The 17769-nt window shown below is 31.2% G+C and overlaps 1 protein-coding gene and 1 long non-coding RNA gene across 3 annotated transcripts in view; one reads left to right on the forward strand and one right to left on the reverse strand.

Moving 5' to 3' along the window:
• The window catches only part of LOC148275649 (uncharacterized), a 116044-nt gene that overhangs the window by 57576 nt on the left and 40699 nt on the right, over window positions 1-17769 (reverse strand). The gene's annotated exons all lie outside the window — the stretch shown is intronic.
• Window positions 3121-17769, forward strand: part of LOC148275650 (limbic system-associated membrane protein-like) — a 107305-nt gene continuing 92656 nt past the window's right edge. Inside the window, exon 1 of one of the 2 annotated variants that reach the window (XM_088235379.1) lies at window positions 3121-3691. The gene's annotated coding sequence lies outside the window, so the exon portion shown is untranslated. The remainder of the gene's footprint in view (window positions 3692-17769) is intronic. The other variant, XM_088235380.1, reaches the window with a different exon arrangement.

Below are 17769 nucleotides of genomic sequence, written 5' to 3' on the forward strand. Positions count from 1 at the left end.
AAACAAGTTCAGTCGGCTGTTGACAGTGATGGAGGACGTACGCGTGAATTATGAGTGGTGAATTTTATGTTTTTTTTTTATAAATTGTGCAAAAAAAAATATTAAAGTGTATGTCTCCATATTTTTTTGTTTTTTTTTTTATGTCGGAGTTTTAGGATATTCCGTCTTTTGTTTAAGGTAACACGATGTTAAATCACCGTTCGCAAAGGGATTATTAAACAAAGTCTTTTAAGAGTTATTTAATAAAACAAATACATATCACCTTCAACAATGTTTTCAGTATGTCCAAATGTTTGCAGGCTGGCTGGATTTTCTCCTTCGGGAGTTATTTAAATATATAAATTTCTTGCAACAGGGAGAACAAACATTTTTATGAAGGAAATATGGAAGTCTAGGCATTTACAGAATTTGTGACCTGTCATTGGATTCAAGTGGTTCATTTACAAACTGTGTAACATTTACCATTTTGTCTATGTTTTAACATTCACATTTCCTCAACTCTTACATCTGTTGACTTTTTTGAAGTAAAAGAGTAGAATCCTTTATCATGTGGGTAAGATTCATCCGGCTGAACCAATTCACCTACTAGGCAACGCCTGAAAACAATTTTCCAATTTTTATACTTCTTCTTTTACCAGTTGGTTAATTCAACAAAGTTTTAAGTATGTCCAAATAAATGTTTGAAGGGTGGCTGGATTTCCTCCCTAGGAAGTTATTTACAAATAAATTTGTTGCACTGTTGCAACTGCTCTGTAGCAGGAAAACATTTTCGAGAAGGAAATATGGAACTCTAGAAATTTACAGGGCTTATGATTGTCTTAGGCAGAATGGTAAATGTTAAAACAAACATTTTGAAAATCTTTGAGAGTACTGTGTGATTTCTTACTGTCCTAATCCTCTAATTTGGTGGGGGAAAAAAAACTTTTTTAGTAAAGAAATGAAAAGTTAACGCTATTAGATATCGAGGCTTTACTGACAGAATTCATTGAGTCTTTTAAACAAGTTCCGAGATAATCGCAATTAAAGCTTTTTAATTCTTTCAACGCATTATATCTCTACATTTTTTATATATATTGTTTTAAGCTTTGAAAGAGTAATCTTTATTCTTGAGAAAGCATAAATTAACATATTGCACCTATATTAAGAAATATTTGAAATATATTGTAAATACTGTTGACTTAAGGTATTCTGTCAGTATAGCTTCGATATGTAATAAAGGATAAATAATTCGATTTCGGCATAGCAATTACTCAGTTTCATCATATTTGAGTACAGTAGTAGTTTACCTCTCGCAAACAGACATACTGCAATGTCACCCAATTTGATTTTGAGATGTTAAAATGAAACGCTTGGGTATGTTTTTTTGTAATTAAAACAAAATTTTAGTCATATCTTAAATTAAATACAAAAAAAAAATCTCTTACGCAATCGTTACAAAAAAATATATTTAAACTTTATGTTCATAAAAAATGGGCAGTTAATTAATTGTTCACGTTTTTATATTTGCGGTTTCATGATTTACTCAAATATTTCAATTTCGGGCGCCATTTTCAACGAATTGTAAATAAAGCACAATTAAAAAATTTAATCAAGTTGAAGTAGAGTGGGGTTCTGATGTTCTGGGTTCGGAGACTTATGATCCTGCCACGGGACTTAAACCTTGTCCAAAAATAAAACCAAACAAAAAATCAGTCCAACCTACGAAGCCTCATGGGAAATCATTTTATTCTCAATGTTTTATTTCCCATTTTATTTATTCAAATATTTCTATAATTTTTCATTAAAAAAGGGCCCAGTTTTACCAAGCAGTGTAACTATAAATGGATTAAATGAGGTAGGTATTTACATGTCATTAAATTACAATTTGCCTTATTGTATTTCCAATCAAAAGAGGTGGACCGCCATTTTGATTAAGACATGACAGTTTGTATGGAAAAAGGGTCCTTTAAGACACTTAAAGACACGTTATTACCGCTAAAAAATAGCATTTCAATTCGAGAACCTTACATGCATTCATTCTTTTCATCGTGCCCAGACGTGATGTTACGCAGAAATGTGCAGAGTTGGTGATGAAAAAATGCTTTTATTGCACAGCAACTGTGAAAAACTGTATAATGTCTAATCATCTACCATAAGTTTTCATCTCTTTGGTGCTCAGACCAAAACACAAATCAGCAGAAATAGAGCCTTAAAGTTTTTTTTATGAAATAGGCATAAATAATGACCACAACTTAGGACAAAATTTATTAAATAACCCCTGACATAAGTTATGATTTTTTCTTCTTAATTTTAATTTCACAAATAAAGACTTACTCGGAACTCCTGTAACTCAATTTTTAATAAAATGGTCTGTACCTGTAAAAACTGAGGTAGATGCTCAATTGCTCATATTAAATTCCTGAGATGCTAGATGAAACCTACGTTACATGACTTCTTTTGATTCTGCCACTATGGTTGCATCGTCTGCGTAGCATGTGATGTTAACGACTTTATCTACCTTAGTCCTAGATTTGCCAATATCTCCGTTTTTGAAAGCATTTTTACTGATTTATTTTGTTTTCAGACAATACTGTTTGGTTTATATTTTGTAGTGATATATTTATTTATGAAAATGTTAAACCTTATTTGCTTTTTTGTTGTCCTGAATATCCGTTAAGAAAAATAAAAAACTTAGATTCGTTTTTCGTATTGTGCCGATGTCTTTTCCTGCGCAGTCGAGGCTGTTTGTGGAGCTTGGATGACACATTTATGTCCCGTCTATTGTACATATTGTCCTCGTCTGAAGTTAGCTTTACCGATAAAGTTTGTCGTTTCTTATTATACTCAGCAGTTGACCTTTGCTCACGTGTTTTCTAAATCTATTGACGAAGACATTTATTCGAAAAAGGTATCAATTTGGCGTAAACTACGTACATAATAAAGGTTTTCTTAATTATTGTCATGATGCCTTTTCAAACCGAAGATCAAAAGCGCCAATATTCGGAGCGCGTAAGTTTTGCCGTAACGCTGCGCACTGCCCATTTTAAACGTTCAACACATCAATAAGTCGACGCGTTCGGCACACTTCGCCGGGCTTCGGCAATCCTCGCCGATCAGAGCGAGACGGCAGGTTTCGGACGCCCAGTTAGTTCGCGACTACAGCTTTGTTCGTAGGTCGTAGGCCGGTTACGACGGAATCAACGCCGATCAAATGTAATTATTTTAGACATATTCGCGGCTATAAACAATGACAGCGGAGTGTTTATGAAATGCGCAAATAAATAAAAAAGAACGTTAAAACAATCATTTGAATCTTGATGAAAACTTGACCACGTAAAACCGTTAAAAATCATTTAAAAATAGTGTCAGTTGAAAATTTTGACTCCCTAAAAAAATAATTTATTCGTGAAATTTATATGAATTTTAATTGAAATTTGTTTCGTGTTTAAAAACAGTTCATTAATTATTTGTTTCGACATCTGATTTCTGAAAAGAACACTTAAAAAGTTAAACGTTTTCGGTTGATAGTGAATAGTTAAAAATAATTATTTATAATTTACGATAGTTTTATAATTAAAAGTGAGTTAGTGGAGTATTCGTGAATTATGAAAAAATAATGCTGTTTTGTGAATACCATTCAAAGGATGTTTCGAGATGTTTTTAAAAGCTCAAGGACATACCTTAGTCGAAGACACTTAATTCTTTAAATAAGGTAAAAAAACACATTAAAATATTTGTTTAAAGAAGAGAATGATGTAGAATATTATGTTTGAAACTGCTTTGAATTAAGAATGTCAACAAATCTTGCTACGCGCGGTGGTACGCCCACTCTCAAATGTATTACAGAGTATATTTTTAAATAAATGTTTTAATTCACAATAGTTATTATAATTATTAGTTATGAAGTGAAAGGCATAAGTATCGATAAATGATTTTTTCTTAAATTCTTTATAATGCAGCTACATAATTAGTAAAACAATTAAAATGTTTTCTTATACGCGGAAGAAACTAAAGCGTTTGATTGTACGGCAAATGTTCTCTAAAATGAAGTAATAAACAAAAATGAACTAAAATAAATATAAAACATGTTTGTTTTCAACCAATTATTTATGAAAAATAAATTTGTTTATACGAAAGCAAAGTTGTTTTACACAAATTTATTGATTCAAATAGAAATTTTGTCAAAAAATGAACTAGTTAAAATTTTTTAAAGAGTTATTTTTTATCAACTAATGATAGTGTATATAGATTTACAGTTTCCGGGAAATCGACCCACCAATCAGGACAACTCACAGAAAAAAACTAGTGATGTCAAGCGCAGAGTGATTAATTTATTTTTTTAATTGGAAAACCGTAGCGATGATAACACCATATGTATATAAAATATTATTTTTTCGCTTAGTTTGATAGTCTATTAACGAAAAAAAATAGAAAAAATCTCTGAACTTCCTCATTGCATTTTTAAAAATTACAATAATATAAAAATGCTACATCAAACGAATTATCATAATCATCATTCTGTTACCTGCACACAATGGTGTATATGACTTTGCATTGGACACTGATCTCAGAATACATCGATCATTTTTATCACTATCGAATATAAGATGGTCAGACTGATCAGACTATCGAAGGTAAATTGGTCAGACTGATCAGTCTTCTGTTCCAAAGGCCAGTTTAGGGACTTTTATATGTGTATTGTTGCGAAAAATCACCGTTTTTAAATAAATATTCAATGTCAACCATGTTGGGAATTTCGATATGTCCAGGCGAATGAAGAATAGAAATTAAACTCTAGACGAGTGTTTTTCGTGTGTTTTTGTTGATTAAAAAGGTTTTTTAAGCTGCGTTATGTCCAGTTAATTCATATTTGTTCCTGTTTTGAAATCTGAAACTGTTTTGTAATAGATGATTAAGATACGCTTCATTTGGTTTACGAATGCAGTGCCTACTGGGTGTGGAAAGGGATATAATTACTACCACTACTAAAACGCCGTTTCCCCGTAGGGATAAGCGGAGAGAATAGACCGCCAGACACGTTATTATGCAATACATTCTTAGCGTCTTCCACACTTATATATACATATTTATTTTGTATCATATAAGACGTGTGGCGTTTGTAGTGGCCATTTTTTGGATTATACATTTTTTAAAACATCGGCCAGTGCTAAGTATTGACAGTTACTGCACTGAATGTCATTGTGATATTTGTTTATAGAATTTTGTACAATTTTTGTCTTCAAATAGTGTAGAATAAAGCTACGTATATCGAGTGATTATTAATAATTGTTGTTTGAGTTGATTTTCACAGAACCACAGAAAAAATAGTCATTTATAATAATTTTACTTACATAATGAGGTACTTATATGTAAGTACAAATTAATGAACATTTTTTGTCGATTATATACTAAATAAATCACGGCTCGCCACTGCCTGACTTGAGATTTTGATTTATCTGATCATGCCACGCCTTTCTTGTTCGTCCACCTTGTACCTTACCATTTATTCTGCCAAATATATCTGTTTTACTATCATTTTGTCATCCATTCGTTCAACATAACCTCAACCTTTCCTCAATCTCATCAATTTCACCCATCTAATATTTGCACTCTCGCCTGAATTAATCCCACGTAACCCTTTCATACATTTATTTACCACACATTCGTCTAAGCTACCGCACGTCGATTGCATTCACTGAGTTTTTTCTTCAATTGCCAATTCCATGTTTTACTTTATTTCAATTTTTAATTAATTTATTTAATACACTTATGCACATTACAAATATTTATTGAAGGCATAATAAGAAAAAAAAAATCGATACAATTAAAATATGATAAAACGGTAAAATAAAAATTCACAGTTATTTGAATAAAAGGAAGCTACTTCCCTGAACTTTTTTTTCAGTGACACAAAATTTGTCGATATCCGAAGAGATACGGTTGAGTTGCTTTTCCTACTGGCATTGCTATTGGCGAGCTGGTTCTGCAAGCAGAAAGATAAAACAGCTTAAGCTGCCTATAACTAAGGTAGTTATTAGGAACATAAATTAATAATAATATCATGGTATCTGAAATCACATATGAGACCTCTTGCATGGTATAAAAACGGGACGACCCTTAAACCATGAGGCGAACAAAAATTAAAATGAATTAAATTTAAAAACGTTTTACATTTTATAAGTTAACTCAGTTTTATAAACTACGAAAGACCTTGCCTATTTTGACATTATGTATGAATATGAAATAAATGTATTTTTTAAAAGCTTTAAGAAGAAATTTACGTTCAGGCTGATGAAAATACAGTCTTGTGTGTGACATGGATGCAGAATTCTGGGCTTTGCTGTGTAATAGAATATAAAACTCCCTACTCATGCAGGTGGCTGCATATTTACTCAGCCTTTTGTATGAATAGCACTCGACAAGAGTGAACGATTTTCTTAGCTTTTTTTGCCATTTTATATTGTTTATTGGGTGGAAGAAGTAGGTTCTTTATGAATCAAACTGACCTTCATGGATTAATGCAATGTTTTTGAGCACTAAAAAAATGAGATTTTCAAAGGTTTATTTAGAAAAAAAAAACAGTATATTTTACATACGTGGTACTTCATACGCTGAAAAATTAATGCAGCCATCAATAGACTTCATACTCTAGGCAATATTCTTTTAAAGCGAAGTTAAGTACCTACAGGGCGGTCTCACTCTTGTATTACTAGAAGAGAGAGACAAGTACTTAGTAGTTCTAGATAAGACCACATTTTTATATTATTCAAAATTGTTTTAATTCAAATTGGTGACAACAGAGAGGGAAAACATTTTTGAGAAGGGAATATGGAGGTCTAGGCATTAACAGGGCTTATGACCTGTCACTGGCTGGTTTAAGTGGCCACTTAACACACTGTGTAACATTCGCTATTTTGTCTATATTTAAGCATCCACATTTTCTCAACTCTTCTATCTGTTTACTTTTGTGAAGTAAAAGAGCTGAAACCTTTATCATGTGTGTAAGATTCATCTGGCTGAACCAATTCACCTACAAAGCATAGCTTGAAAAGAATTGTCAAATTTTGAATCTTCTTCTTTTGCCAAGTGGTTAATTCAACAATGTTTTGAGTACGTCCAAATGCTTGCAGACTGGCTGTTTTTCCTGTTTGAATGTCCTGTCGAAAATGATTTCTTTCTTTGTTGTCAGAAATTTGAATATGAATAACTCCGTTTGCAAGCATTTGGACATACTCAAAACATTTTTGTTTTAATTTCTTTACAAACATATTTTTTTCAATTTTATTCAAAAGTTCAATACATTTAAAATGTTATTTTGTTTAATCAACTTTCCACACTTCTTAATTTCTGAATAATTGTTAGATTAATTATTTTTTAATGTTCTATGACATTTTTACTAAACATATAACAACAAAGATAAATAACGTTTTCGGGAAGGAAATATATTTTTAAAGGCATCTACAAGGCGTATGATCTGTCATAGGCTGGTTTACTTGGCCACTTTACACACTGCGTAACATTATCCATTCTGCCTATATATGGCCGCGCTTTTTAATCCTATATTTGTGTCTTTGAATTATTTATCTTTAAGCTCTTAACAAAGCACAATACTTCGAAATGTGATTATCTACGCCCTTTAAAACATCACAAAATCACTTAAGCATTTTTGGCTTCTTAAGTGCCTTCTTTAAATTCAGAGTCTTGACTTTATTTTATATTTTCCTTGGCTCGATTTATTTAAGCTGTCCAGGGATTTACGTCTTCCTATTATGCAAATTATTTTTTTTTCAGTATGTTTGAAGTGTTGGCGTTAAGACTGATGCCTCGTTACTAGAAGATTGCCACTTCGCAAATCCTCAAAAAGAGGTTTTTAATCGTATTATTTGTTATCTTCCCATATTGTTACATAAATATAAAATCCTGCTGGCAAAAGGATTTTATATTAGTGGTTATATAAAAAGTATTCTCAACTTTTCTTCGTTTTTAAATATCAAATATTGTACTCTTATTTTCTTTTCATATAAATGCAAAAAAATCCCATGTAAAACATAGTCATTTAAGAAATAATTTAGAGGAAAAAACAAAATGCAAAATTTTTTTTTTTTTTTAAAGAAATGTTTGCGTTCTTATGATTTACCCAAATATTTAATTTTGTGGGCATTTTCGACGAGTTGTAAATAACTCACTATTAGAAAATGGAATCAAGTTGGGGTAGAGTGGGATTCGAACCACAGACCTTTGGTCCGTGAGTCCGAGACAATAGCCACAGGACCAAAACCCGATATAAATTTGAATGATGATGAATTTTAAAAATGTTTTAAGACAATATACATCACCGCACACCAAATTATTATTCCTTTCTAGGCCATCCAAGGTATTATACAACGCATAATTAGTACATTCAAAATAAGGACTGAACATTTGGCAGTTTCTAGTTGCGATTCGGTATGTGAATGTAAATTTTATTTAAGATCTAGTTTGATGTTCTACTAGTATAGTTTAACTAATTTATATTTATATACCAATCCATTAAAGTTAATTGATTTACTTAATTGTTTATCATCATTCCCTTTCTGCACATTCTGATGCATAGGGCACTGCATTGGTAAATAAACCGCAGCGTATCATGATCATTTTTTGTTACATGAAGGTAAGATGACACTACAAAATATTGTTTTGTAAAAACGCCTTTTAAAATAAATTTTTCATATCAAGCATGTCAGGAATTGAATCAAAGACCTCGTGCATGAAAAGCAAATGCGCTGACCACTCCACGACGAGGCCGACAAGTTATTTAAAAATGTATTATTTTTAACTATAGGACGATGACGTGTTTAAATAAATGAGTAATTCTTCATTATTATTATGAAAACTTTTATAAGCGAAAGTATTAAAAGCATTTTAAATTTAAGAGGCACTTTAAGTGACTAAATGCGTGGCCGCAATGGCAAGCGTTTGCATTTACGGCGCAACGTGCGCTCAATTTACCACGTGGTTTGGGAGAAAGTCAATCCAGCTGAACCTCGCTTATTATGAACAAGATTTATATTTCATTAATGTGAATTTTTCTGCTAAATGCAGATTAAATAATGGTTCAGATATAGAATAAATATGAGTGTTGGGATCTGGAGTGATATTCTTTACTAAAAGTAAGCCATTCAGAAAATTACCAAAATCAAGAAATCTACTCAAAACCTGAGCTGATACCAGGAAAATTGTTCTTTATCTCTTAAATGACCCGATAGCTATTTGTCTCTGAATGAAGTCCAGTTTCCTACGGCTAACTTCCTTCGTGCTCAGTACTGCATCACCGCTGCACCTTCATCTCTGTTGTAATAGGTAAATACAAACAGCTCCCAAGAAAGTTTAATCCAGTCATTGTCTAGAAAAATTTGGACAACTTCAAAATATTGTTGATAAATCCACCTGGTCCATGAAGAAGTAATTGAAAAAATAAGATTTTCAGGCGTTGCCTAGAACTTATATAGGTAAAATAATTCAATTAGATGAATCTCACCCGCATTAATAAAGGTTTCAGCTCTGTTACTTAACAAACATCAACAAATGAAAGGATTGAAGGAATGTAGATATTCAAATATGGGCAGAATGGTGAATGTTACACAGTGTGTTAATTGGCCACTGAAACCAGCCATTGACAGGTCAGCAGCCCTGTAGATGCGTAGACTTCTATATTAGCTTCTCTTAAATGTTCTTAATCTCTGTTGTAATATGTTAATATAAACAGCTCCCCAGGAAGTTGAATCCAGTCGTTGTCTACAAAAATTTGGACAAACTTAATATATTATTGATACATGTTTATCCAAAAAACTGATTTTTGTTAGTATCGAATTACAATATGCTTTTTAGATATATATAATTTTGGCAAATTACTTCATAGAAGTAGCTAGGTAAGTAATTTAATATTTATCAAAGTAATAGCAAGTAAAATACAAAAAGTGAACGTGATTTTTACAGCATTCAAATAATATTATAAGTTATTTTTTATTATTACTGTTTTTATTTATTTTATCAATAAACATACATATATCTTACAAATAAATAATAACGTATTTCTATTTCTCTGAGGCCATGAGCCCCGCGTTTAATTGGGATACAACATAATGGAAAGTGGTAGGACGCTTGAGGTGGGCTGGCCATATAATTAGAATGGACGACGAAAACCCCATTAAACATGAAAGGAAACATATGGAAAATCCGAAAAATATCTGAATATAGTAAAGGCATGGCTAGATACTAATTACTTAACTATATATAAATCTAAAACTAACTTCATTTCATTTCAAATCGGTTCTAGAAACTATTCACAAAATGCTTATCTTAACATCAAACTACGTATCTGAATATAGTAAAGGCATGGCTAGATACGAGTACTAATCACTTAACTATTAATAAATCTAAAACTAACTTCATTTCATTTCAAATCAGTTCTAGAAAACTATTCACAAAATGATTATCTTAACATCAAACCACATAATTATAATTTTCTTATACTTAGAAGTTATTATTGATTTAAATTTAAAGTGGAAACAGCAGATTGAAAATATTACTAATAAACTTAAGAGATTACCGTATATATTCAAAACAATTCGAAATATAATCAATGTATTGGAACTTTTAAATATTTATTTTTCATTGTGCCATTCAATTTTGGAGTACGGTATAATCGGTTGGGGTGGTGCAAGTGACACAGTTGTAAATAGTGTATTTGCACAAAAATCCATAAATAAAATAATACTTAGAGTCCCGATACAGACTTCTACTGAAAAAAAATTCCATAAATCACAACTTATGACACCAAAACAATTATTTGCTAAAACAATACTCACTTTTAGATTCAAAAACTCCTCTTACTCAAATAAAAGACATAACCCCCACAATACATCACATACAAATAATATAATCACTAGATCCTCAACACTTAAACAAATACAAATCAATACCACTTTCAGACAAACGGATTTTGAGTATTATTCAATTAAATCTATAACCTACTTTCACTATCTATTTAAGCAATTAGTAATGATAAAATGTTTAAAAAGGCTATAAAAATGGATAGTGGAGCTAGGTAGAATTAAAATGGATTGTCTTATTTGCCCATACCAATACTGAATCAACTGCTCCACAACTGTATAGCTTATGTTAGGTTTTTGTTATTTTCATTGTGTGTTTTGTAATATAAATAACATAAATGTACATAAATACCTCTTTTTAACTGTCTGAATATTTGTTAATTATGTTTGTTTTTGAGGTTAGTCTTTTTTGTTTATTCTAAAATGTAATTTCAAAAAACTAAATTGTTAAGTGTTCTTGGCACGGGAAACCCCAGTGAGATCACATTATTTTTATTATTAATTATAGTTTATAAGCGAAAAATATGAACGAATAAATAAATAAACGCCTAACTCTCTCTGTGCCGCAAGGACGGCGAAGACCAGGAAAGCCCAAAATGCGCTAGATGGACTACATCAGCGCAGATATGACAATGTTGGAAGTGAGGAAATAGAGATGAAGGGCAGCAGACCAGCAAGAGTAGATGAGACTCCTGGATTAAACCAAGGCCCACCTAAGGCTGAAGAGAAAAGTGGAAACATGCACATTTTTAACAATAGCAAAAACAAAAATTCAAAATTATTATCGGATAAATATAAATTTTAATTAAAATCTTGACAACACGCTTAATAGTGTATAAATCTATGCAATATCTAGCAGCAGTCTCCTAGGCTGGTATTTCAAACGTATTTACACCGCGCTATAGTGTATTTAGTACATAAAAACGCGTTTTTACCGCGCTATAATTGTGTTCGGAATACCAGCCTTGTAATGGTTAATCTTGATTTATACTTACAAATTTACCTATTGTAGTAATAAATACATTTTCATTTATGTATGTATTGTCACTATCAGTGAAACACTCGGCAAGCAAATATAACATAAACAAGAGTTTCATTATTTGCTTGTTCATGTTCCAATGTTTAAGATTATGTCACAAGGTATATACGCCTAATAAATAAAGTAAACACGGCCTGTTTTTAGTGTGAAGCCATAACGTGTCAGCCTTTAATCCAAAACAAAGCTTACGCCTATTGACCTTCGGATCTAAGCTTTAGTATCCACTGACATATCACGCTGCGACATTGTCTCAATTTCAAACAAACTTTTATGGATAATTCATTTTTGTATTAATTTACTACCCGGTAACTATCGCACACTATTTCATGCTAGACAATTTCGCCTATTGGGCTTAAAGTTAAATATTAATAATACATAGAAACCCAAAAATATTGTGTTATTTTTTGTCATTTTATTATTTTATATTTTTCTTGCGCAACTAATACCTGCCTTTTTTAAAAGTAAATGAAATATTTGAGTTGCTTGGTATTTACCAGTATATTTTTATTTTCAGACCATTATCTAAAAATCGTGAATTACTTGTTGTGGAAAATATAATGTAGAGTGGGAGGTTGAAAATAAATAATATCATCATCTGTCTCTTTCGGCACCTAATGGTGCATAGGGCAATGCATTGCTTCATGAAGGTAAGATGATCAGTCTATAATTATTACTGTTTTTTTTATTATTTTAATGTGCTTTGTTAGCAGTAATTTATCGGCAAAATATAGACATTTTTAATACCTTTAAGTTAAGCTAGTACGGATATTAATTAACTACTAGTTGGTAGATTCATAAGAAGATTGGTTTTATCTCCATGAATAATATTGGAAATGATGTTGATTCAAATAAAATTATTCAATGAATTCGACAATTATTCTCATGCAGCGACTTACAAATTAATACAGTGATGATTTAGATTTATTCTGTACCACGCCGCTGATGATAAAGTCCCGTGTTTTAAAAAAGAATTAACAATTGAAAATTCACATAACGATGTGTTTTTCTCTTTTGTTTAAACTCTTTACTCTTGTATGAATAATTTTTCATCATCATCATTACCTTTCCACACCTAATGGTGCATAGAGCACTGCATTAGTACACCAATTGCAGCGTATCTTGATCATTTTCATTACATGAAGGTAAGGTAATCGGTCTTAGGCTTCAGGTACCAGTCTAGGGACTATGAAATATTCTAGTGTAAAAACACCTTTTTAAATAAATTCATTCGTTCATTTCATGTCAACCATGTCGGGAATCGAACTCGAGACCTCTTGCATGGTAGGCAAAATGCACTGACCATTACACTACGAGACCAACAGTAAATAATTATTTTATAAATTTATTATTGTTAAGTAAATATTTTTGTAAACCGTGGAGTAAACTTTTTAACTTTCCTATTAAAGCATTTTCTTTTTCTTTCATTATTTTCTTCTTTTTTTTTTCTTCTTTTCCCTTTTTTTAAAACTGCTATTTTCTTCAATTTACCTTTCTATAATAAAGGTTAATATTTTTATTTGTTACATATGTAATATTTCTTTTTAACATATAAATCCTGTTTACTATTGTATACTTTTCTCGATGTTTTTTGGTTTTTTTTCAAATTTTATGCTAATTTTTGGTGTATTTTTTTTCACTGGTTTTATTGTTATTATGTTAAAAGTTTATGGAACCAAATATTAATAAATGAATAATTAAAGTCTTGCTAAAATATTTAAAATGATGATTGTGAAATGATGATTGTGAAATGATGATGATGAAATGAATAATTAAAGTTTTGCTAAAATATTTCTCAAAGATGTAATTCCTTTGTTCTTTCATTCATAAGAACAGTTTTGGTCGTAGAAACTAGCATAAATAAATTTCACACAATAAGTATTTAGTGTTGTGTACAATATCTCCCAAAAACACTTAGAAGTAGAAATTTAGGTGGAGAGTAGGACAATTTAAGGTACACTTATTCATTATGCCATTTCAGTTCTTAACATTTAAAGCGTCAAGTCATAAGATGACTCATGTTTTTGGATCAAATACTCAACTCTACTGCAAGTACGAAACGAAAAAAATTTTATGCAGTTTATTTTTTCAATATGAGTCCTATAAATATAAACAAAATTTTGGGAATGCCCAAATGTTTGCAGAGTGGTTAAATTTCCTCCCTAGAGAGTTATTAGTCATTTTAAACTCCCTAGGGGTTAAAAACATTTGGTTATGCTCAAAACTTTGTAAAATTTACAGGTAAAAGAAGTTTAAAAATTTGAAAATTGTTTTCAGGCGTTGCCTAGTCGGTAAATTGATTCAGCTGGATGAATCTCACCCACACGATTATGGTTTCATTTATTTTACTTCACAAAAGTTAACAGATGGATCAGTTGAGGAAATATTGATGGTCAAACATAAGCAGAATGATAATTGTTACACAATGTGCAAAGCGGCTACTTCAACCAGTCAATGACATGTCATAAGCCCTGTATATGCCTAAAATTACACATTACCTTCTTAAATATGTTTTATTCCTGTTTCTAACAAATTTAACGTCAAAAATATCATTTATCCTTGCGACAATCAATTTACGGAAAGCCTCAAAATATTTCAAAGATATATATTTTATAAAGATATTGAACGTTTATAAATGTATCGCACCCCTAGAAATACACTGCCTAAGTTTAAATTTTGTTGTTTTGAGTCATGAATGCATTTAAACCACTTTTTTTCTTAGACAAAAATCAAGCGGCAGTTTAGAGCGCTCGGTGGCTCATACGAGTCAAACGTTTCATCGTTTTAGTCGACTGCAGTTTTAAAAATTTATTAAAATTGTGACAATATGCCCCATTTGCAGGTTTTTGGTAACATACGCTCAAACTTGTAAAAATAGTCTAAACATACTAACGCATATACATAAATGCAATTACATGCAAATATGAAATAATCCGGTTTTTAATTATGACACACATAAATATGTCTATACATGTAAATATACTAATGCATCTTCCGAGAATTGAGGTGATTTGGAAATCTTTAACATAACGAAGACTGGTTTATTTTAAACAATGTATAAAGTGATCACTTATATCAGATAATAACAGGCCAGGAGCAATTCTTAGATCTCGGTTAAGATATTAAACAAATAATAATTAATTCGTTTAATTTTACTGATTTTATTTCACGAGTTAGTTACACATAATTGATATTTTAATCGGTTTATATATTTTGCTTTTATTATCAAAATCTGTCAATGCTAAAATAACGATATTTAACTTGTTATGTTTTTTTTTGTAAATTGCAGTGATAAAAGGTGAATTTTATCTATTATAATAACATTAAAAATAATCATTCAAATAATATACTTAAAAAAAAGACATTTCAGTTATCGTATTATTAAACAACTAGAGTAGATAAAGAAAATTGCGGAAATTTATGAAAAAAAATCCATGAGGGACAAATTGGCATTGTTATGTAGTGGTTGTTGCATTCGTCTACAATTCTTGAGGTCCTGGATTGAATTTCTGGCAGAGCGGATCTAAAATATTGATTTAAAAGGTTGTTAAACAGAGATATTTCATTGTTTCTGGACTGGCATTTGAAGGATAAGACTCATCACGTTATTTTTATGAAACAAATAATTAAAATACGCTTAATTTTATTAATTAACAATGCCACATGCCCCAATGAGGGTGGAGAGGGGAAAGATGACCTTCAAAAAACCCTTCTCTAAAATGTTATTCTGTTCTGTTGTAATTTGTTAATATTGTTCAATCCAATATTTATGGAAATTCTGGCATGCGGAAAATATCATTAATTGTGTTCAGTTTCACACATTTTATTCCTTACTCATTGTGGCAGAATTTTGAAATGCTGTTGGAGAAAATGTGTAAATTGTTAAATTCAAGAGAGAAAAAAGAAAATAGAATTCAAATTGTGTTTTAAATTTTTGTTAATAATAGTACAGAAAGGAACAAAAAATACGGTTGTATCATTATTTTTTTATTTTTTTATTGAACAAACTCTTTACATGTCTTGAAATGATATCTGTTTAACGATTTAAGCAAAAATGTTTTCAATGAAGCTGAATTAAAAAAACGCTAGGTTATTCAAACGATCATCCACTCACTTTAAGTTTAGTCCCTAAAGTTGGCAGAGAAAATAAGGTAGATATTTTCTACTTGAATTCAATTACATTTATAGGAAACTGAAGGCTTTACATCGCATTCGGAGCTTATGAGGCTTTGAATGTTAGGCGGAGTGAAACAGGCCATGTAAGAGGGATTGCAACAATCCACCTATACTGCTTTGAAGCGAATAAGCTACATCTCTAATAATCTTTTAAATATCGTGACTATCAAAACACAAAGTAAACAACTAAACTGTGTGACTCAAAATCAACAAAATGATTAAATCAACTAATGCACTTGTAGTTTATTGGTTAAAATACAGTGGCCCAGACTAATCTTCAGTTATAATATAGTGACACATACTAATTTAATTAGTTATGAATTAGATAATGTAATTTAAACGCTGTACTGTCCGATGTCATATTTTTATATTAAGAAAATAAAAGCATTCTTAAAAAGCACAAATGTTTGAATGAGAGTCATCGGGATATGATTTGGTATTATATTATCCCAATTTAATATGATTTCATCATTTATTTAGATTTCAGCGTCTCTATGCATCTCAGAAATTTAACAGGGCATTTCAGTCAGTAAAACAAAAAGCTTTTAAATATATATTAGTACCCTTAGTGTTGCAAACTGATTATAAATGATAAAACAGTGGAACAAATAATGTTTTTTTAAATATTAACGTGTTGACATCTCCAGCCTCAGCGACCTATACGAACGAATACCTTAGCAATATTTGGATGCTTTAGAAATATCGAATGGTACAATAAACGCATGCGGATTTTAAGCAAGGTCAAGATATACAATACGTTTGTCAGACTAAAAATAACGTATGCAGTAGTGATGAGAAAAGATACGGTGAGAGCAAAAAATCTGCTTAGAGCATCTAAAATGATAGAACTGTAGGATTTGGTTGTTGGGTGTGGTGATCCCGTCCCAGTTGGAGGTAAACAGAGAAGACACGAGGTTGCTGTTTGATGTTTATTTATTACACGGTGAATAAATAATTAATTATGTCGGACGAGTGTTACGTCGATAAGGAGTTGAAGAAACTGCACTTGAACTACATCCTGGAACTGTGTGATGTCGTCGAGCTGGTACGACGTGAACTGAACTGACTGACTGACTAACTGATGTTGGCTGCGTCCTGTGGTCGCTTTATAGACGATGTTCCTTTGTAGTTCATTTTTTCATGGTAGGGACGGTGCGAATGTACTGTATAACGGTGCCCTCCGATTTCATGTGAAATACTCAGAGTTGCATTTTACAAATGTATAGGATTCGATTGAAAATGATGACATTGCATCGTCGGTCATTAGTCTCTTTTAGGTGAACTAATTTAACACGTGTGTGTCATCGACTATGGATTATGGACCCTACAGAACTAAGGGTAATAGCAAGGAAAGTTCTTGGAGACAGAATCCGGAATCAATAAATTAAACAAACTAGCGATATCCAAAACACAGTACTGTGTAGCAGAACCAAGAGAAGCTTCTGAAGAGATTGCGTAGTAATAGAATCGACAACTCAAAAATCCTCTATCTTGTGGCCCATGAAATCCCAGCTGGTCACCGTCTACCTTAAAAAAACACCCAAGACATGGAAGTACAACTAAAATTCAGCGTCTTTGGAAACATCCTCTGGTTGATAACAGATCAATAGAGCTAAAAAAAGAAGAAGAAAAAAACACGTTTATTTAATGTTAAATAAATGATGCGAGATTAGAAATGCTTATAAGTGAATAAGTTTTCACTGAATT

The sequence above is a fragment of the Micrasema longulum genome, unplaced genomic scaffold, assembly GCF_059751315.1.
Source record: "Micrasema longulum isolate JH-2025_06_02 unplaced genomic scaffold, ASM5975131v1 h1tg001368l, whole genome shotgun sequence".
NCBI classification, from domain to species: domain Eukaryota; kingdom Metazoa; phylum Arthropoda; class Insecta; order Trichoptera; family Brachycentridae; genus Micrasema; species Micrasema longulum.